This window comes from Lynx rufus, unplaced genomic scaffold (genome assembly GCF_022079265.1).
Source record: "Lynx rufus isolate CCGP_SWC_20201006 ecotype Redwood Valley unplaced genomic scaffold, mLynRuf1.p SCAF_19, whole genome shotgun sequence".
In the NCBI taxonomy this organism is placed as follows: Eukaryota; Metazoa; Chordata; class Mammalia; order Carnivora; family Felidae; genus Lynx; species Lynx rufus.
This window is the reverse complement of record NW_025814833.1, coordinates 18,760-42,668: the sequence shown is the minus strand read 5'-3', so window position 1 is coordinate 42,668 and position 23,909 is coordinate 18,760. Positions and strand designations below refer to the sequence as shown.

At 37.9% G+C, this 23,909-nt stretch overlaps 1 pseudogene; it reads right to left on the bottom strand.

The window, feature by feature from the left end:
- Positions 1 to 1,392: 1,392 nt before the first annotated feature.
- The window catches only part of LOC124514042 (ER membrane protein complex subunit 3-like), a 38,530-nt pseudogene continuing 16,013 nt past the window's right edge, over positions 1,393 to 23,909 (bottom strand).

Below are 23,909 nucleotides of genomic sequence, written 5' to 3'. Positions count from 1 at the left end.
AAGCAATCCCTCTTTATCACTTTTCTAGGATATGAAAAGAAAACATTTTCGGAGATATATAAACCTGAGATTGGAGTGCCCATGCCAGTTTGTCCTGGGATATAACTGTATTTTTAAGCATGTATTGGGCTTGGTATAGTGGACTGTGACCACACACACACACACACACACACACAGAGTCAATTTTATTTATTTATTTTTTATTTTAGAGTTAGAATCTTAAGCAGGCTCCAAGCTCAGTGAGGAGCCTCATACAGGGCTTCATCCACAACCCTGAGATAATGACCTGAGCCGAAATCAAAAGTTGGGCACTCAACCAACTAAGCCATCCTGGTGCCTCGAAATTTAAATTAATAAAAACCAGTGTGGTTCAGTTTTTAGCGTCAAGAGTTGTTTGTTCTTACAGCATTCAACAGATAAATTTACATTCAGTTTTTGGTACAGAAATCACACCCTGGGACAGTTACTCCAGATGAAATTAGTCCTAATCAATCTTTATGTATGTGTCTGCCAGCAATTGCCCTCTCCGCCTTCTTACATAGATATGTAAACTCTCTCTTCTCCAGAAATTAGGTCTTTTCTTAAACCTAGTGGCTATATACACAGATTTGCCAATTAATTTGAAATATTCTGAGATCCAGATCAAGATTTCACATTATTTCACTGGTCTTTGATTGTCACAAAGGCACTTGAGAATCCAGTAGGATCTCAGGTGACTGATATTTTCTGGATAGTATTAAGAGATATAGAAGGTTTGCTAAGGGTCTTCTTTCTCTGAGTACTGACTCTGAAAACAGCTTATTTGAATACAGTTTTGACACAGTTGCCCTGAATGTCATTCTATAGCCTCAAAATGAATAATACAGGGGGCTTCACTTTGCCCATCTATAGTTCCTACATTTTTGGTAATGAAGATGTATTATTTGTGTAAAGAAAGTTATAAACACACTAACAAAATATTAAAGGTAATATATAGGATGTTTGGATCCTAAGAAAAGGGTTTACCGTGATTAGAGGTCAAGTTGACTGCACATAATAATTCGTTATAATTGGCAATGCTTTTTCCACAGACTTAAGTTTGGCTAAGTTTTGTATGTTATCACTAGTTTCAGTTTTCCCCCTTACATTGATCTTCATTACTAATGTCACTATAAGCTAAATTTAAAATGTGTCAAAAATATCTATTTCCAGGTAAGTCACCCAGCACACATTCCTCATATTACCTCTAGTTTCAGTCATAAAAAGTGATTCCAGCTCCAAAAAGAACCATCCTTGCTGCACACCCACCAACTCACGCATCTTCCTTTTTACTGTGAAAGGCTCCAGATCACATGGAAGTTGCAAGGTTAAGTACTAATATGAGTTTGTGACAGAGCTAATGTCTCTTTGGTCTTAAAAATTAAAGGTCTGTATTTCCTTTCTGAACATACTAGTGAAATGGAGATCTTTGGCTATGAGCTCCTCTTCAATTTCATCTATTGCCCAATGTTGATTTGGCAGCCTCAAAGCTTCCCACTATGTCTTAAAATCTATCTTGATATCTGCATGCATGGCCATAGTGGCTCTAGTTATGTGCTTCTGCATCATTCATGATTGACCAGAAGCATTACCGTGGCCCAGAATCAGAGTAAACGCTCCGAAGTTCAAAGACAGTGGGGAAACATCAGGATGCCAAACTCACCCAGGATGCATCTAATGCGAGTAGTCTGATTCCTTCCTGTAGCATAGGGTTAAAAGGGTGCAACAGTGGAAAGGGGACATTGCTGATGACAACAACTGAAAATATCATTTTGATCAATTCCCAAATAACAATCATAGGGAAGAATTTGTTACATTGCCTTTCATCTTGTCTGTGAGGATAATGGGATGATTCAGAGGTGTAGGCATTGTTTTCCTGTTACTTTTTTAAATCCATCCTCTGGATTATGTAAGCAATATTCTATTTCTAGTTAGACGACAAAAAATAATTATACCTGTCATTTCGTTCTATTGTCCCCTCCAAATTACATTGAGGTTCCAACCCCAGGTATCTATGAATGGAATCTTATTTGGAAATATGGTTTTTGTAATTGCAATCAGGATAAGATGAAATTATTAGGGCCAGCCCTAATCTTATATGACTGATGGCATTTTAAGAAGGTGAAAATACCACTGAAGAGTGGGACAGGTGGAGAGAACCTGTGATGACAGAGACAGGAACAGGAGTGATGTTGCTGCCAGCAAGGAACATCAAGAATTGATGGTCACTGCTAGAGGCGAGGAAGAAAAAAGAAGGAAGGATTCTGTCTAGTATCTCAATGTACAAGGCTCTACTAACTCCTTGATTTCAGACTTGGAGCATCCTGAACTGTGAGAGACTCAATTTTTGTTGTTTTAAGCCACTAGGTTTGTATACTTTATTACAGCAGCCCATTAAAACTAAGACAGTATCTTTGGTTTGTTACTTTCCTTCTCGGATTTGCTGCTTTGCTGTGGTTCACAGTACAGTTGTATTTTATGGTATGAGTAGCAGTAGCATATTCTGGTTCCATTTTCCTGGCCCTGGTGCAGGACCCAGAACTGGCCACCAGTAAGCGTTCGCTTCCCTCTGCCGCCGTGTCTGGAATGTGCAGCTCAAGGGTGTCACCATCTCACCACTTCTTAAATATGGTGGCATATGCATAGTAAAATTTCTTTTTTTTTTTTAATCTTAGAGAGAGAGAGTGGGGGAGAGGGGCAGAGGGAGGGAGAGAGCGAATCTTAATCAGGCTTCACACTCTCACGGAGCCTGACATGGACCTCCATCCAACAACCCTGGGATCATGACTTGAACTGACCAGGAGTCAGACACTCAACTCTCGGTACACTGGCATAGTAAAATTTCTGGAAAAAAATGCTTTTTTTTTTCAGTGCTTATCTTTGAATGATAGAATTTTCAGGATTTCTAATGATTGTTCCATTCATTGCATTTTCCATTATTACTTAAAACAAAGCACTTGGGTTTAAAGTTGGAAAAAAATTGGGGCGCCTGGGTGGCGCAGTCGGTTAAGCGTCCGACTTCAGCCAGGTCACGATCTCGCGGTCCGTGAGTTCGAGCCCCGCGTCGGGCTCTGGGCTGATGGCTCAGAGCCTGGAGCCTGTTTCCGATTCTGTGTCTCCCTCTCTCTCTGCCCCTCCCCCGTTCATGCTCTGTCTCTCTCTGTCCCAAAAATAAATAAACGTTGAAAAAAAAAATTAAAAAAAAAAATAAAGTTGGAAAAAAATTAAGAAGAAAAAATCAATATCCCCAGTAATTCCCATAAAACAAAGTGAATCAGCATCAGATGTAGACTACACCTAAAGCAAGAGTGTTTGGTAATATCGGTGGTCACACCATTAATTATTGAATCTACCAGTTGACAATCCCAATGTGTTCCTTCACTGATACAACAGATACCTAAGGAAGAGCAAGCATGTCAGTCAAATAAATCTAGTATACCTCAGTCCTGCGACCTCTCCAATCTGCAGGATGTAGTGAAAGTCATGAGAGGAAAGTACTTTCACAATGTGTTTCTCTCAGTTCTCTCTAGAAAAAGACCCTTGAACTGAGAGCAGACTCATGAGTTTGACTTCTCAGTTGGACAAACAAGGAACACACAGGGGAGGGAAAGGGGAAGACTGCATGAGATCACCCAGTGCTCCACCAGCCCACAGCCTCCAGATGGGAGATGCTTCAACAGCAGCATTCATGGAGGAGTTTAATTGTAGGCTATTTCAGTCCAGCGCCCAGGGCAACCAATACACATGGATTAAAACACCTTTGAAGCACCATTCTTATGGAAATAAAATAGTAAGTGGAAAGGTAAATATACACATGCCCAGTACTTGTAATACAAATCAACTTAAGTCTAAAATGGGATGACTCCCTAAACCAACCTAGGGATTTGGGTATTGATTTGGACACAGGAAAACAAATTCCCTGCATTCACTGTCTTTTCTCACCAGGGTGGCCCAGATTAGGTTCTGGGTGTACAGGTCTATATGTGTAGCAGTGTGAATGAAAGCCAAAAATTATGCTTGGACAAAGGGAAGATGTTTCATGTTCAGTAGACACAGACACTGTTTTGGGCTAACTGGAGATTGAGAACTCTAAGACTGAGTACAGCTGATGATAAAGTGATTGAATATAGTATGTATTGATTCTTTATAGCATGTGAAGTGAGGAAATGGGTGTGTCCTTGTTAGAAGTTCTGAAAGAGAATACATATGGCAAGGAGCCAGGAATGACAGGTTGGGATGCAATTCTGCATTTGTTCTCCTTATGTTTCTTCCTTTACCCTTTTTCAATAGGTAGCCAGGTATCTATGAATAAAACATGAGATAAACAATTAAATTCTGATTTTGAAAAATATTTCATACTAATTATAGTGAAAGTGGAAGCTATAGTCAAACCAGATACAATAATAAACTCTACCACTCATTAATTTTCTTGAAATACTGTGTTTGTACATTTCCACATTGTATTAGTTTGCTAGGACTTTTATAACAAAATGCCACAGATTGGGTGGCTTAAACAACAGAAATTTATTTTCTCACAGTTTTGGAAGCTAGAAGTCTGAGTTCAAAGTGTCAGCAAGATTGGTTTCTTCTGCAGCTTATCTCCTGGGCTTGCAGATGGCCACCTATTCATTGTACCCTCACATGATCATGCCTAAGTCTGCTTTTTTGTGTCCTATTCCTCCTTCAACAATACCAGGTAGTAAAAGATCTGTATGCTGAAAAACTATAGAAAATGTATGAAGGAAACTGAAGAAGACAGAAAGAAATGGAAAAACATCCCATGCTCATGGATTGGGAGAACACTATTGTCAAAATGTCAATACTACCCAAAGAAATCTACACACTCAATGCAATCCCAATCAAAATTGCACTGGCATTCTTCTCAAAGTTCGAACAAACAATCCTAAAATTTTTATGGAACCACAAAGTGCTCAAGTAGCCAAAGTAATATTGAAAAAGAAAACCAAAGTGGGAGGCATCATAATCCCAGACATTAGCCTCTACTACAAACCTGTAATAAACAATACAGTATGGGATTGGCACAAAAACAGACACATAGACCAATGGAATAGAATAGAGAACCCAGAATTGGACCCACAAATATATGGTCAACTAATTTTTAACAAAGCAGGAAAGAGTATCCAATGGAAAAAAGACAGTACCTTTTTACCAAATGGTGCTGGGAGAACTGGAGAGCAACATGCAGAAGAATGAAACTAGACCACATTCTTACACCATACACAAAAATAAACTCAAAATGGATGAAAGACCTAAATGTGAGACAGGAAACCATCAAAACCCTAGAGGAAAAAACAGACAGCAACCTCTTTGACCTCAACTGCAGCAATTTCTTGTTCGGCATGTGACCAAAGGCAAGGGAATTAAAAGCAAAAATGATCTATCAGGACCTCATGAAGATAAAAAGCTTCTGTACTGCAAAGGAAACCGAAGGAATGGGAAAAGATATTTGCAAATGACATATCGGATAAATGCTTAGTATCCAAAATCTATAAAGATCTTACCAAACTCAACACCTGAAAAACAATCCAGTGAAGAAATGGGCAGAAGACATGAATAGACACTTTTCCAAAGAAGATATCCAGATGACCAAAAGACACATGAAAAGATGCTCAACATCACTCCTCATCAGGGAAATACAAATCAAAACCACACTCAGATATCACCTCACACCAGTCAGAGTGGCTAAAATTAACAACGCAGGAAACAAGAGATGCTGGCAAGGATGTGGAGAAACGGGAACTCTCTTGCACTGTTAGTGGGAATGCAAACTGGTGCAGCTGCTCTAGAAAACAGTGTGGAGGGTCCTCAAAAAATTAAAATAGAACTACCCTATGACCCAGCAATAGCACTACTGAGAATTTATCCAAAGGATTACAGGAGTGCTGATTCATAGTGGCACGTACACCCCAATGTTTATAGCAGCGCTTTTAACAATAGCCCAATTATGGAAACAGCCTAAATGTCCATCAATTGAAGAATGCAGAAAGAAGATGTGGTTTATATATACAGTGGAATGCTACTTGGCAATGAGAAAGAATGAAACCCTGCTATTTGCAGCAACGTGCGTGGAACTGGAGGGTATTAGGCTAAGTGAAATAAGTCAGTCAGAGAAAGACAGATATCATATACTTTCAGTCATATGTGGAAGTTGAGAAACTTAACAGAACACCATGGGGGAAGGGAATATAAATTGTTGCAGCCACGATGAAACCACTATGAAAGTTCTTCAAAAAATTAAAAAGACAACTCCCATGTGATCTAGACTTTTACATCTGGATATATCTGATGAAACCAAAACATTAGCATTAAAAAATATATCAAACCCAGGTTCACTGAAGCATTACTTACAATAGTTAAGATATGGAAATAATTTCACAGTCCATCAATGGATAAATGGATAGGGAAGATTTGATATATGCAATGGAATATATTTCAGCTATAAAAAAAGAATAAGGTCTTGCCATTTGTAACACATATTTGCTGAGGTTTTACAATATTACATGTTGGATATGTTTTATTGGTTTGTTCACTTCTCCTCACAATAGCTGTGTAAGATAAATTTCAATTGCCCACTTTGCAGAAGACCCACTGCAGGGTCATACATATCTACACAGAGGCATCTTTTTCATTTTCTACAGTTTATCTTTTCCCAATTAAAAGACATTATTTTATTTTATTTTATTTTATTTTTAATTTTTTTATTTTTTTAATATATGAAATTTATTGTCAAATTTGTTTGCATACAACACCAAGTGCTCATCCCAAAAGATGCCCTCTACAATACCCATCACCTACTCTCCCCTCCCTCCCACCCCCCATCAACCCTCAGTTTGTTCTCAGTTTTTAACAGTCTCTTATGTTTGGATTTCTCCCACTCTAATCTTTTTTTTTTTCCTTCCCCTCTTCCATGGGCTTCTATTAAGTTTCTCAGGATCCACATAAGAGTGAAAACATATGGTATCTGTCTTTCTCTGTATGGCTTATTTCACTTAGCATCACACTCTCCAGTTCCATCCACGTTGCTACAAAGGACCATATTTCGTTCTTTCTCATTGCCACGTAGTACTCTATTGTGCATATAAACCACAATTTCCTCATCCATTCCTCAGTTGATGGACATTTAGGCTCTTTCCATAATTTGGCTATTGTTGAAAGTGCTGCTATAAACATTGGGGTACAAGTGCCCCTATGCATCAGTACTCCTGTATCCCTTGGGTAAATTCCTAGCAGTGCTACTGCTGGGTCATAGGGTAGGTCTATTTTTAATTTTTGAGGAACCTCCACACTGCTTTCCAGAGCGGCTGCACCAATTTGCATTCCTACCAACAGTGCAAGAGGGTTCCCATTTCTCCACATCCTCACCAGCATCTATAGTCTCCTGATTTGTTCATTTTGGGCACTCTGACTGGTGTGAGGTGATATCTGAGTGTGGTTTTGATTTGTATTTCCCTGATGAAGAGCGACGTTGAGCATCTTTTCATGTGCCTGCTGGCCATCGGGATGTCTTCTTTAGAGAAGTGTCTATTCATGTATTCTGCCCATTTCTTCACTGGATTATTTGTTTTTCAGGTGTGGAGTTTGGTGAGCTCTTTATGGATTTTGGATAAAAGCCTTTTGTCCAATATGTCATTTGCAAATATCTTTTCCCATTCCGTTGGTTGCCTTTTAGTTTTGTTGATTGTTTCCTTTGCTGTGCAGAAGCTTTTTATCTTCATGAGGTCCCAATAGTTCATTTTTGCTTTTAATTCTCTTGCCTTTGGGCATGTGTCAAGTAAGAAATTGCTGCAGATGAGGTCAGAGAGGTCTTTTCCTGCTTTCTCCTCTAGGGTTTTGATGGTTTCCTGTCTCATATTCAGGTCCTTTATCCATTTTCAGTTTATTTTTGTGAATGGTGTAAGAAAGTGGTCTAGTTTCATCCTTCTGCATGTTGCTGTCCAGTTCTCCCAGCACCATTTGTTAAAGAGACTGTCTTTTTTCCAGTGGATATTCTTTCCTGCTCTGTCAAAGATTAGTTGGCCATACTTTTGTGGCTCTAGTTCTGGGGTTTCTATTCTATTCCATTGGTCTGTGTGTCTGTTTTTGTGCCAATACCATGCTGTCTTGATGATGACAGCTTTGTAGTCGAGGCTAAAGTCGGGGATTGTGATGCCTCCTGCTTTGGTCTTCTGCTTCAAAATTACTTTGGCTATTTGGGGCCTTTTGTGGTTCCATACGAATTTTAGGGTTGCTTGTTCTAGCTTCGAGAAGAATGCTGGTGCAATTTTTACTGGGATTGCATTGAATGTGTAGATAGCTTTAGGTAGTATTGACATTTTAACAATATTTATTCTTCCAACGCATGAGCACAGAATGTTTTTCCATTTCTTTGTTTCTTCTTCAATTTCCTTCATAAGCTTTCTATAGTTTTCAGCATACAGATCTTTTACATCTTTGGTTAGATTTATTCCTAGGTATTTTATGCTTCTTGGTGCAATTGTGAATGGGATCAGTTTCTTTATTTGTCTTTCTGTTCCTTCATTATAAGTGTATAAGAATGCAACTGGTTTCTGTCAATTGATTATGTATCCTGCAACTTTGCTGAATTCATGTATCAGTTCTAGCAGACTTTTGGTGGAGTCTTTCGGATTTTCCATGGATAATATCATGTCATCTGCAAAAGTGAAAGCTTGACTTCATCTTTGCCAATTTTGATGCCTTTGATTTCCTTTTGTTGTCTGATTGCTGATGCTAGAACTTCCAACACTATGTTAAACAACAGCTGTGAGTGTACATCCCTGTCGTGCTCCTGATCTCAGGGAGAAAGCTCTCAGTTTTTCCCCATTGAGGATGATACTAGCTGTTGGTTTTTCATAAATGGCTTTTATGATGTTTAAGTATGTTCCTTCTATCCCGACTTTCTCGAGGGTTTTTATTAAGAAAGGGTGCTGGATTTTGTGAAATGCTTTTTCTGCATCGATTGACAGGATCATATGGTTCTTCTCTTTTCTTTTATTAATGTGATGTATCACGTTGATTGATTTGCGAATGTTGTACCAGCCCTGCATCCCAGGAACGAATCCCACTTGATCGTGGTGAATCATTCTTTTTTTTTTTTTTTTTTTTTTTTATGAAGTTTATTGACAAATTGGTTTCCATACAACACCCAGTGCTCATCCCAAAAGGTGCCCTCCTCACTACCCATCACCCACCCGCCCCTCCCTCCCACCCCCCATCAACCCTCAGTTTGTTCTCAGTTTTTAACAGTCTCTTATGCTTTGGCTCTCTCCCACTCTAACGTCTTTTTTTTTTTTCTCCCTTCCCCTCCCCCATGGGTTCCTGTTGAGTTTCTCAGGATCCACATAAGAGTGAAACCATATGGTATCTGTCTTTCTCTGTATGGCTTATTTCACTTAGCATCACACTCTCCAGTTCCATCCACGTTGCTACAAAAGGCCATATTTCATTTTTTCTCATTGCCACGTAGTATTCCATTGTGTATATAAACCACAATTTCTTTATCCATTCATCAGTTGATGGACATTTAGGCTCTTTCCATAATTTGGCTATTGTTGAGAGTGCTGCTATGAACATTGGGGTACAAGTGCCCCTATGCATCAGTACTCCTGTATCCCTTGGGTAGATTCCTAGCAGTGCTATTGCTGGGTCATAGGGTAGGTCTATTTTTAATTTTCTGAGGAACCTCCACACTGTTTTCCAGAGCGGCTGCACCAATTTGCATTCCCACCAACAGTGCAAGAGGGTTCCCGTTTCTCCACATCCTCTCCAGCATCTATAGTCTCCTGATTTGTTCATTTTGGCCACTCTGACTGGCGTGAGGTGATACCTGAGTGTGGTTTTGATTTGTATTTCCCTGATAAGGAGCGACGCTGAACATCTTTTCATGTGCCTGTTGGCCATCTGGATGTCTTCTTTAGAGAAGTGTCTATTCATGTTTTCTGCCCATTTCTTCACTGGGTTATTTGTTTTTCGGGTGTGGAGTTTGGTGAGCTCTTTATAGATTTTAGATACTAGCCCTTTGTCCGATATGTCATTTGCAAATATCTTTTCCCATTCCGTTGGTTGTCTTTTAGTTTTGTTGGTTGTTTCCTTTGCTGTGCAGAAGCTTTTTATCTTCATAAGGTCCCAGTAATTCACTTTTGCTTTTAATTCCCTTGCCTTTGGGGATGTGTCGAGTAAGAGATTGCTACGGCTGAGGTCAGAGAGGTCTTTTCCTGCTTTCTCCTCTAAGGTTCTGATGGTTTCCTGTCTCACATTTAGGTCCTTTATCCATTTTGAGTTTATTTTTGTAAATGGTGTGAGAAAGTGGTCTAGTTTCAACCTTCTGCATGTTGCTGTCCAGTTCTCCCAGCACCATTTGTTAAAGAGGCTGTCTTTTTTCCATTGGATGTTCTTTCCTGCTTTGTCAAAGATGAGTTGGCCATATGTTTGTGGGTCTAGTTCTGGGGTTTCTATTCTATTCCATTGGTCTGTGTGTCTGTTTTTGTGCCAATACCATGCTGTCTTGATGATGACAGCTTTGTAGTAGAGGCTGAAGTCTGGGATTGTGATGCTTCCTGCTTTGGTCTTCTTCTTCAAAATTCCTTTGGCTATTCGGGGCCTTTTGTGGTTCCATATGAATTTTAGGATTGCTTGTTCTAGTTTCGAGAAGAATGCTGGTGCAATTTTGATTGGGATTGCATTGAATGTGTAGATAGCTTTGGGTAGTATTGACATTTTGACAATATTTATTTTTCCAATCCATGAGCAGGGAATGTCTTTCCATTTCTTTAAATCTTCTTCAATTACCTTCATAAGCTTTCTATAGTTTTCAGCATACAGATCCTTTACATCTTTGGTTAGATTTATTCCTAGGTATTTTATGCTTTTTGGTGCAATTGTGAATGGGATCAGTTTCTTTATTTGTCTTTCTGTTGCTTCATTGTTAGTGTATAAGAATGCAACTGATTTTTGTACATTGATTTTGTATCCTGCAACTTTGCTGAATTCATGTATCAGTTCTAGCAGACTTTTGGTGGAGTCTATCGGATTTTCCATGTATAATATCATGTCATCTGCAAAAAGCGAAAGCTTGACTTCATCTTTGCCAATTTTGATGCCTTTGATTTCCTTTTGTTGTCTGATTGCTGATGCTAGAACTTCCAGCACTATGTTAAATAACAACGGTGAGAGTGGGCATCCCTGTCGTGTTCCTGATCTCAGGGAAAAAGCTCTCAGTTTTTCCCCGTTGAGGATGATGTTAGCTGTGGGCTTTTCATAAATGGCTTTTATGATCTTTAAGTATGTTCCTTCTATCCCGACTTTCTCCAGGGTTTTTATTAAGAAAGGGTGCTGGATTTTATCAAAGGCCTTTTCTGCATCGATTGACAGGATCATATGGTTCTTCTCTTTTTTTTTGTTAATGTGATGTATCACGTTGATTGATTTGCGAATGTTGAACCAGCCCTGCATCCCAGGAATGAATCCCACTTGATCATGGTGAATAATTCTTTTTATATGCTGTTGAATTCGATTTGCTAGTATCTTATTGAGAATTTTGGCATCCATATTCATCAGGGATATTGGCCTGTAGTTCTCTTTTTTTACTGGGTCTCTGTCTGGTTTAGGAATCAAAGTAATACTGGCTTCATAGAATGAGTCTGGAAGTTTTCCTTCCCTTTCTATTTCTTGGAATAGCTTGAGAAGGATAGGTATTATCTCTGCTTTAAACGTCTGGTAGAACTCCCCTGGGAAGCCATCTGGTCCTGGACTCTTATTTGTTGGGAGATTTTTGATAACCGATTCAATTTCTTCGCTGGTTATGGGTCTGTTCAAGCTTTCTATTTCCTCCTGATTGAGTTTTGGAAGAGTGTGGGTGTTCAGGAATTTGTCCATTTCTTCCAGGTTGTCCAATTTGTTGGCATATAATTTTTCATAGTATTCCCTGATAATTGTTTGTATCTCTGAGGGATTGGTTGTAATAATTCCATTTTCATTCATGATTTTATCTATTTGGGTCATCTCCCTTTTCTTTTTGAGAAGCCTGGCTAGAGGTTTGTCAATTTTGTTTATTTTTTCAAAAAACCAACTCTTGGTTTCGTTGATCTGCTCTACAGTTTTTTTAGATTCTATATTGTTTATTTCTGCTCTGATCTTTATTATTTCTCTTCTTCTGCTGGGTTTAGGCTGCCTTTGCTGTTCTGCTTCTATTTCCTTTAGGTGTGCTGTTAGATTTTGTATTTGGGATTTTTCTTGTTTCTTGAGATAGGCCTGGATTGCGATGTATTTTCCTCTCAGGACTGCCTTCGCTGCGTCCCAAAGCGTTTGGATTGTTGTATTTTCATTTTCGTTTGTTTCCATATATTTTTTGATTTCTTCTCTGATTGCCTGGTTGACCCACTCATTCGTGAGTAGGGTGTTCTTTAACCTCCATGCTTTTGGAGGTTTTCCAGACTTTTTCCTGTGGTTGACTTCAAGCTTCATAGCATTGTGGTCTGAAAGTATGCATGGTATAATTTCAATTCTTGTAAACTTATGAAGGGCTGATTTGTGACCCAGTATGTGATCTATCTTGGAGAATGTTCCATGTGCACTCGAGAAGAATGTATATTCGGTTGCTTTGGGGTGCAGAGTTCCAAATATATCTGTCAAGTCCATCTGATCCAATGTATCATTCAGGGCCCTCGTTTCTTTATTGACCGTGTATCTAGATAATCTATCCATTTCTGTAAGCGGAGTATTAAAGTCCCCTGCAATTACCACATTCTTATCAGTAAGGTTGCTTATGTTTGTGAGTGATTATTTTATATATTTGGGGGCTCCTGTATTCGGCACATAGACATTTATACTTGTTAGCTCTTCCTGATGGATCAACCCTGTAATTATTATATAATGCCCTTCTTCATTTCTTGGTACAGCCTTTGATTTAAAGTCCTGTTTGTCTGTTATACGTATGGCTACTCCAGCTTTCTTTTGACTTCCAGTAGCAGGATAGATAGTTCTCCATCCCCTCACTCTCAATCTGAAGGTGTCCTCAGGTCTAAAATGAGTCTCTTGTAGACACCAAATAGATGGGTCTTGTTTTTTTACCCATTCTGATACCCTATGTTTTTTGGTTGGCGCATTTCGTCCATTTACGTTCAGTGTTATTATAGAAAGATATGGGTTTAGAGTCATTGTGATGTCCATAGGTTTCATGCTTGTAGCGATGTCTCTGGTACTTTGTCTCACAGGATCCCCCTTAGGATCTCTTGTAGGGCTGGTTTAGTGGTGACAAATTCCTTCAGTTTTTGTTTGTTTGGGAAGACCCTTATCTCTCTTTCTATTCTGAATGACAGACTTGCTGGATAAAGGATTCTCAGCTGCATATTTTTTCTATTCCTCACCTTGAAGATTTCCTGCCATTTCTTTCTGGCCTGCCAAGGTTCAGTAGAGAGATCGGTCACAAGTCTTATAGGTCTCCCTTTATATGTTAGAGCATGTTTATCCCTAGCTGCTTTCAGAATTTTCCTCTTATCCTTGTATTTTGCCAGTTTCACTATGATATGTCATTCAGAAGATCAATTCAAGTTACGTCTGAAGGCAGTTCTCTGTGCCTCTTGGATTTCAATGCCTTTTTCCTTCCCCAGATCTGGGAAGTTCTCAGCTATTATTTCTTCAAGTACACCTTCAGCACCTTTCCCTCTCTCTTCTTCCTCTGGGATATCAATTATGTCTAGATTATTTCTCTTTAGTGCATCACTTAGTTCTCTAATTTTCCCCTCATACTCCTGGTTTTTTATCTCTCTTCTTCTCAGCTTCCTCTTTTTCCATAATTTTATCTTCTAGTTCACCTATTCTCACCCCTGCCTCTTCAGTCTGAGCCGTGTTTTTTTCCAGTTTATTTTGCAGCTCGTTTATAGCATTTTAGCTCCTCCTGACTGTTCCTTAGTCTCTTGATCTCTGTAGCAATAGATTCTCTTCTGTCCTCTATACTGTTTTCAAGCCCAGCGTTTAATTTTATGACTATTATTCTAAATTCATTTTCTGTTATATTGTTTAAATCCTTTTTGATCAGTTCATTAGCTGTTATATTTCCTGGAAATTCTTTTGAGGGGAATTCTTCCATTTTGTCATTTTGCAGAGTCCCTGGAGTGGTGCAGAAGTGCAAGTCACTTCCCCTGTGCTGTCTTGAATAACTTGCGATGGTGGGATGGGCTGCAGTCAGACCTAATATCTGCCCCCAGCCCATTGCTGGGGCCACAGTCGGACTGGTGTGTACCTTCTCTTCCCCTCTCCTAGGGGCGGGATTCACTGTGGGGTGGCGTGGCCCGTCTGGGCTACTTACACACTGCAAGTCTTGTCATGCTGGCGCATTAGCTGGGGTGGATTTGTAAGGTGCACAGGGGTGGGAGGGGCAGGCTCAGCTCGCTTATCCTTAGGTGATCCACTTGGGGAGGGGCCCTGTGGCATGGGGAGGGAGTCACACTCACTGCTGGAGGGATGGATCCACAGAAGCACAGTGTTGGGTGTTTGCACGGAGCAAGCAATTTCCCTGGCAGGAACTGTTTCCTTTGGGATTTTGGCTGGGGGATGGGTGAGGGAGATGGCGCTGGTGAGTGCCTTTGTTCCCCACCAAGCTGAGCTCTGTTATCCAGGGCTCAATAACTCTCCCTCCCATTGTCCTCTAGTCTTCCCGCTCTCTGAGCAGAGCTGTTAAATTATAACCTTCCAGATGTTACGTCCCACTTGCTGTCAGAACACACTCCATCCAGCCCCTCCGCTTTTGCAAGCCAGACTCGGGGTCTCTGCTTGGCCGGCGGGCTGCCCCTCCGCCCCGGCTCCCTCCCGCCAGTCCGTGTAGCGTGCACCGCCTCTCTTCCCTTCCTACCCTCTTCCATGATCCTCTCATCTCTGCTTGGCTCCAGAGAATCCGCTCTGCTAGTCTTCTGGCAGTTTTCTGGGTTATTTAGGCAGGTGTAGGTGGAATTTAAGTGATCAGCAGGACGTGGTGAGCCCAGCATCCTCCTACATCACCATCTTCCCTCAGTCTCTCAGCTATGATTTCTTCAAGTACACCTTAAGCCCCTTGCCCTGTCTCTTCCTCCTCTGGAATACCAATTATGCATAGATTATTTCTCTTTAGTGTATCACGTAGTTCTCTAATTGTCCCCTCATTATCCTGGATTTTTTTATCTCTCTTGTTCTCAGCTTCCTCTTTTTCCATAATTTTACCTTCTAGTTCACCTATTCTCTTCTCTGCGTCTTCAATCCGAGCTGTGATCACCTCCATTTTATTTTGCAGCTCATTTATAGCATTTTTTAGCTCTTCCTGGCTGTTTCTTAGTCCCTTGATATCTGTGGCAATAGATTATCTGCTGTCCTCTATACTTGTGACTATTATTTTAAATTCACTTTCTGTTGTATTGTTATATTGTTTCTGTTTATAATTGTTTACTAATTTTCTGTCTTTCATTTCTTTTTGTTGTTGATTACTGTGGCTAGGACTTCCAGTGCTAAGTTGAATAACAGTGATGAGAGTGAACATCCCTGTTGTGTTCCTGATTGTAAAGGAAAAGCTCTCAGTTTTTCCACAATGATGATGGTATCAACTATGGGTTTTTCATATATGGCCTTTATTATGTTGAGGTATGTTTTCTCTAAACCTACATTTGTTGAGGTTTCTTTTTTTTTTTCATGAATGGATGTTGTATTTTGTCAAATGCCTTTTCTGCACCTCTTGAAATGATAATATGGGTCTTATCCTCTTCTAATTGATGTGATGTATCACATTGATTGATTTGCAAATATTGAACCACCCTGGCCACCCAGGTATAAATCCCACTTGATCGTGGTGAATGATTCTATTTAATGTAATGTTAGATTAGATTACCTCATATTTTGTTGGGGATTTTTGTATTTATGTACATCAGAGATATTGGCCAGTAGTTACCACTTCTTTTAGAGTCTTTATCTAGTTTTGGTATCAAAACTTTTGGACCATAGAATGAATTCTATTTTTTTGGAACAATTTTAGGAAAATATTTATTAATTCTGTTTTTTTTTTGAGACTGGGAAGCCACATGTTTAAGCTTTATACATGCTTTGCTTCTATGTTTTTTTTTTTTACTTTTTAACTTTTTAGAATTTAAACCCAAGTTAGTTAACATATAGTGTAGTAATAATTTTAAGAATAGAATTTAGTAATTCATCACTTACATATAACACCCAGTGTTCATCCCAACCAGTTTCCTCTTTATTGCCCCTCACCCCATTAACCCTTCCTCCCATTCCAACACACTGCCAGCAAACCGGTTTTTTTCTCTCTATTTAAGAGTCTCTTGTGGTTTGCCTCCCTCTCTGTTTTTATATTATTTTTTTCCCTTTCATTATGTCCATCTGTTCATTTCTTACATTCCACATATGAGTGAAATCATATATTTGTCTTTTTCTGCCTGATTTATTTCACTTAGCATAATACACTCTAGTTCCACCCATGTTGTTTCAAATAGCAAGATTTCATTCTTTTTGATCACCCTGTAATATTCCATTATATATATATATATATATATATATATATATATATATATACAACTTCTTTATCCATTCATCAGTCATTGGACATTTGGGCTCTTTCCATACGTTGGCTTTTGTCAATAGTGATGCTATAATCATTAGAGTGAATGTGCCCTTTTGAATCAGCACTCCTGCATCCTTTGGAGAAATGCCTGGTAGTGCAATTGCTGGGTCATAGGGTAGTTTTATTTTTAGTTTTTAATTTTTTTGAGGAGCCTCCATACTGTTTTCCAGAGCCGCTGCACCAGTTTGCACTCCCACCAGGAGTACAAAAGTGTTCTTCTTTCTCCACATCGTAGTCAACATCTGTTGTCTCCTGAGTTAATTTTAACCATTCTGACAGGAATGAGGTGGTATCTCATTGTGGTTTTGATTTGTATTTCCCTGTTGATGAGTGATGTTGAGCACTTTTTCATATTCTGTCAACAATCTGGATGTCTTCTTTGGAAAAGTGTCTATTCATGTCTTTTGTCTATTTCTTCACTGGATTATTTTTGGGGAGAGGGTGTTGAGTTTCATAAGTTCCTTATAGATTTTGGACACTAACCCTTTATCCAATATGTCATTTGCAAATATCTTCTCCCATTCTGTCAGTTGCCTTTTAGTTTTGTTGATTGATTTCTTTACTGTGCAGAAGCTTTTTATATAATTTTTTAAATTTTTTAAATTTTATTTAAATCCAAGTAGTTAACATGTAGTGTAATAATGATTTCAGTAGTAGAATTTACTCATTCATCACTTAAATATAACACCCAGTGCTCATCCCAACAAGTGTCCTCCCTAATGCCCTTCACCCACCTAGACCATCCCCCCTCCCAACACCTCCAGCAACCCTCAGTTTGTTCTTTGCATTTTGGAGTCTGTTATGGCTTGCCTTCCTCTTTGTTTTTACCTTTTGTTCCTTCCCTTCCTTTATGTTCATCTGTTTTGTTTCTTAAATTCTACATAAGAGTGAAATCACATGACATTTCTCTTTCTCTTCTTTATTTTGCTTGGCATAATACACTTTAGTTCCATCCATGTTATTGGAAATGGCAAGGTTTCATTCTTTTTCATCACCAAGCAATATTCCATTTTATATATATATATATATATATATATATATATATATGAGATATATCTCACATCTTCTTTATCCATTCATCAGTTGATGGACTGTGTTCTTTCCATAATTTGACTATTGTTGATAATGCTGCCATAAACATTGGGATGCATGTGCCCCCTCAAATCAGCCCTCCTGTATCCTTTGGATAAATTCCTGGTAGTGCAAATGGTGGGTCATAGGGCGGTTATATTTTTAATTTTTTGAGGAATCTCCATACTGTTTCCGGGGTGGCTGCACCAGTTGGCATTCCCACCAGCAGTACATAAGTGTCCCCTTTTCTCTGCATCCTCGCCAACATCTGTTGTTTCTTGAGTTGTTAATTTTACCCATCCTGAGAGATGTGAGGTGGCATTTCACTGTGGTTTTGATTTGTATTTCCCTGATAATGAGTGATGTTGAGCATCTTTTCATGTGTTTGTAAGCCATTTGTATGTCTTCTTTGGAAAAAAAAATGCCTATTCATGTCTTCTGCTCATTTCTTTACTGGATTATTTGTTTTTTGTTTTTGTTTTTTTTTGTTTTTTGTTTTTTGGATTTTGAGTTTGACAGGTTCTTTATAGATTTTGGATACAAACCCTTTATTAGATGTGTCATTTGTGAATATCTTCTGCCATTCCATTGCTTCTGTTTTAGTTTTGTTGATTGTTTCCTTCATAGTGCAGAAGCTTTTTATCTTGATGAGGTCCCAATAGTTATCTTGATTAAGCCACATACTTCATGTTTGCTTTTGTTTCCCTTGCCTCTGGAGACGTGTCTAGTAAGAAATTGCTAGAGCCAGGGTCAAAGAGGTTGCCGCCTGTGTTGTCCTCCAGGATTTTGATGGTTTCCTATCTCACATTTATTGAATGGATGCCAAAAGAAAGCCCGAGTAGTGATACTAATATTGGACAAACTAGACTTTAAATAAAAGACTGTAACAGTAGAAAAAGAAGGGCACTCAATTATAACAAAAGAAAAAAACTCAACAAGAAGATATAAGAATTGTAAATATTTATGCACTCAACACGGGAACACCCATATACATAAAATTGTTAATAGCAAACATAAAGGCACTAATCGAAAGTAATACAATCATAGTAGGGGACTTTACCACCCTACTTACACCAATGAACAGATCATCTATACAGAAAATCAACAAGGAAGCAATGGCTTTGAATAACACACTGGAACAGATGGATTTAACATCTATATTCAGAACATTTTATCCTAAAACAGCAGAATACACATTTTTTCAAGTGCACACAGAACATTCTCCAGAATAGATCACATATTAGCCCCAAACCCTGCCTCAACAAATGCAATAAGATCGACATCATACCATTCAACTTTTCTGACCACAATTCTATGAAACTAGAAGTCAACTGCAATAAAAAAAATTCCGAAAAGACCACAAATACAGCGAGGTTACATAATATGCTAATAAACAGTGAATGGGTCAGCCAGTAAATAAAAGAAGAAAGAATGAAATAAATGGAAACAAACAAAAACTGAAAACAAAACAGTCCGAAAAAAATTGGACGCAGCAAAAGATGTTCTAAGAGGGAACTTTTAACAATACAGGCCTATATCAAGAAGCAAGAAAAATCTCAGATAAAAAAGCCTAAACTTACACATAAGGGAGCTATAAAGAGAACAAGAAACAAAGCATAAAACCAACAGAAGAAAGAGAATAATAAAGATTATTGCAGAAATAAATGATATAGAAACTAAAAAAAATACAACAGATCAATGAAATCTTGAGTTGGTTCTTTGCAAGATCAATATTATTGATCAATCTCTAACCAGATATCAAGAAAAAGGGGGAAAGGACCTAAGAATAAAATCACAAATAAAGAGAAATAACAAACAACACCATGAATACAAACAGTTGCAAGAGAATATTATGAAAAACTATGTGCCTACAAATTGTATAACCTAGAAGAAATGGATAAATTCATAGAAACATACAAATTACCAAAACTGAGACAGGAAGAAATAGAAAATTGGAACAGACTAATGGTCAGCAAAGAAATTAAATCATAAATTAAAAAAAATCCCAATAAACAAAAGTCCAAGGCCAGATGGCATCCCAGGGGAGTTCTACCAAACATCTAAAAAAGAGTCAATATCTGTTCTTTTCAAGCTTCTCAAAAATAGAAAAGGAAGTAAAACTTCCAAACTCATTTTATGAAGCCAGACTTATCCTGATACCAAAACCAGATAAAGACACCACAAAAAAGAGAATTACAAGCCAATATCTCTGATGAACATAGATGCAAATATCCTCAACAAAATAATAGGAAACCAAATCCAACAATACATTAAAGAAAATCATTCGCCATGATCAAGTGGGATTTATTCCTGGGTTGCAAGAGTTGTTCAATTTGTACAAATAAATCATGTGACACATCAATCAATAAGTGAAAGCCTAAGAGTCATACGATCATCTCAATAGATGCATAAAAAGCATTTGGAAATGTACAACATCTATTCCTGATAAAAACAGTCAACAAAGTAAATTTAGGGGGAACATACCTCAACATAATGAAGGCCATATAAGAACCCTGCCACAAACACACACACACACACACACACACACACACACACAACCCGTGGCTATCATTATCCTCAATGGGGAAAAATTGAAAGCTTTTCCCTAAGGTCAAGAAAAGGACAAGGGTGTCCACTCTCACCATTTTTAGTTAACATTGTACGGGATGTCTTAGCCACAGCAATCAGACAACAAAAAGAAAAGAAAAGCTTTTAAATTGTTAAGGAAGAAGTAAAATTTTCACCATGTGCAGGTGACAACTCTATATAGAAAATCCAAAGACACTCCATCAGGAAACTGCTAGAACTCATAAATGAATTCAGTTAAGTCACAGGACACAACATCAAGACACGGAAAGCTGTTGCATTTCTATACACTGATAATGAAGGAGCAGAAAAAGTAAGATAACAATTCAATTTATAATTGCATCAAAAATAATAAGATACCTAAGAGTAAACCTAACCAAAGAGGTGAAAGACTTGTGCTCTGAAAACTATAAAGCACTGATAAAAGAAATTGAAAAGAACACAAAAAATGGAAATACATTCCATGATCTTAGATTGGAAGAACAAATATTGTTAAAACATCTATACTACCCAATGCAATCTACACATTTGATGAAATCCTTATCAAAATACCAACAGCATTTTTCACAGAAGTAGAAAAAGCAATCCTAAAATTTGTACGGAACTACAAAGGACTCCAAATATCTAAAGCAATCTTGAAAAAGAAAAGAAAATCTGAAAGCATCAAAATTATGGACTTCCAGTTATATTACAAAGCTGTAGTAATCAAAAGATTATGTCAGTTGTACAAATATAGACACATAAATCAATGGAACAGAACAGAAAACCCAGAAATAAACCCACAAGCATATGTTCAATTAATCTTTGACAAAGCAGGAAAGAATATCCAATGGAAAAAGACATTCTCTTCATCAAATGGTGTTGGTACAACTGGACAACAACATGCAAAATTAAGGACAACTGTATTACAGCATACACAAAAATAAATTCAAAATGTCCCAAAGACCTAAATATGAGACCAGAAACCATAAAAATCCTAGAAGAGAACAGACAGTAACTTCTTTGATGTTGGCTGAAGCAACTTTTTTTCTAGGTAGGTCTCCTGAGGCAAGGGAAACAAAAGCAAAAATAAACTATTGGTACTTCATCAAAATAAAAAGCTTCTGCACAGCGAAGGAAACAATCAATAAAGCTAAAAGGCAACTTATTGAATGGGAGAAGATATTTGCAAGTGACACATCTAATGAAGGGTTTGTGTTCAAAATCTATAAAGAACCTATCAAACTCAACACCCAAAACACAAATAATCCTTTTAAAGAAGATCAGAGTACACGAATAAATATTTTTTTTCCAAAGAAGACATACAAATGGCTAACAGACACGTGAAAAGATACTCAACATCACTCATTATCAGGGAAATACAAATCAAAACCACAATGAGCTGGCACCTCACACCTGTCAAAGTGGGTAAAATTAACAACTCAGGAAACAACAGATGTTGGCAAGGATGCAGAGAAAGGGGAATCCTTTTACACTTTTGGTGGCAATACAAACTGGTGCAGTGACTCTGGAAAACAGTACAGAGATTCCTCAAAAAGTTAAAAATAGAACTAACTTATGATCCAGCAATTGCTCTGTTAGATATTTACACAAATAATACAAAAGTACTAATTTGAAGGGATGCACGCACCCCAGTGTTTATAATAACATTATCAACAATAGCCAAATTATGGAAAGAGACAAGATGTCCATCCACTGATGTATGGATAAAGCAGACGTGGTATCTATAGACAATGGAATATTATTCAGTCATAAAAAAGAATGAAATTTTGCCATTTGCAATGATGTGGATGGAGCTAGAGTGTATTATGCTAAGTGAAATAAGTCAGTCAGAGACAGACAAATACCACATGATTTCACTCATATATGGAATTTAAGAAACAACAAAATGAACATGGGGGTGGAAAGAGGGGCAAACCAATAAACAGACTCTTACCTATAGAGAAAATATTGATGGTTACTAGAGGGGAGGTGGGCGGGGTTGGGGGAATGGGTTAAACAGGTGATGGATATTTTAAGGAGGGCACTTGTTGTCATGAATCGCTAAATCCTACACCTCAAAATAATATTGCACTGTGTGTTAACTAGCTAGAATTTAAATAAAAACTTAGAGAAAAAAATGGCAGTAGATATGAACAGACATTTTTCCAAGGAAGATATGTACATGGCAATTAATACGTGAAAAGGTGCTCAATATCACTAATCGTGAGGGAAATGCAAAAGACCACAATGATTTATCGCTTTTCATGTTTTACAACACTAATCATCAAAAAGTTAAGAGATGACAAGTGCTGGAAAACATGGGGAAAAGGGAAGCATGGCATCTTTTTGGCGGGAATAGAAATTGGTGCAGCAAGTATGGAAAACCTTTTGGAGGTTCTCAAAATCATAAAAATAAAGCTACCTTGTGATCCAGTAATTCAATTTGTGGATGAAAATACAACCACTAACCTGAAATGATATATGCACCCCCATATTAATTACAGCATTATTAATAATAAAAACAATATGGAAACAACCTCAATGTCCATCAATGGGACAATAGAAAACTTACACACACACACAGACACACACAGACACACACACACACACACACACACACACACCATGGAATATTATTTAGCCATAAAAAATGAAATACTTCTCGTTGCAACAACATGAATGGGCCTTGAGTTCATTATGATAAATGAAATAAATCAGGCAGTGAATGAAAAACACTTTATGGTATCACTTAGATGTGCTATCAAATAAACAAATTCAGGAGTTCATGGGCATAGACAACACATGATGGTTTCTTCATGAAGGGCTGAAATGGTGCAACATGAATGAATAGCATTCAAAAGTTCAAAATTCTTTTTTTCTATCTATAGTTATGTTTATTGAAAGAATAACTATTTTTCTCACTTAATTCACTAACAGTTCCATTTTAATAAGTGCTACTATGTACATACCCAATAGATGGTTTGTAGTTAAAAAAATCATTATTTTTCTTAGCTTTTATATTTGTAATTTTTAAAATTTTTTAAATTATTTTTTTAATTTTATTTTTTATGTTTTAAAATTTACGTCCAAATTAGTTAGCATATAGTGAAACAATGATTTCAGGAGTAGATTCCTAAATGCCCCTTGCCCATTTAGCCCATCCCCCTTCCCACAACCCCTCTAGCAACCCTCAGCTTGTTCTCCATATTTTTGAGTCTCTTCTGTTTTGTCCCCCTCCCTGTTTTTGTACTATTTTTGTTTCCATTCCCTTATGTTCATCTGCTTTTCCTCTTAAAGTCCTCATATGAGTAAAGTCATATGATTTTTGTCTTTCTCTCACTGACTTATTTCATTTAGCAGAATACCTGCCAGTTCCATCCACAAAGTTGCAAATGGCAAGATTTCATTTTTTTTTTATTGCTGAGTAATACTCCATTGTATATATACACCACATTTTCTTTATCCATTCATCCATCGATGGACATTTGGGCTCTTTCTATACTTTGTCTATTGATAGTGCTGCTATAAACATGGGGGTGCATGTGTCCCTTGAAGCAGCACACCTGTATCCTGTGGATAAATGCCTAGTAGTGCAATTGCTGGGTCATAGGGTAGTTGTATTTTTAGCTTTTTGAGG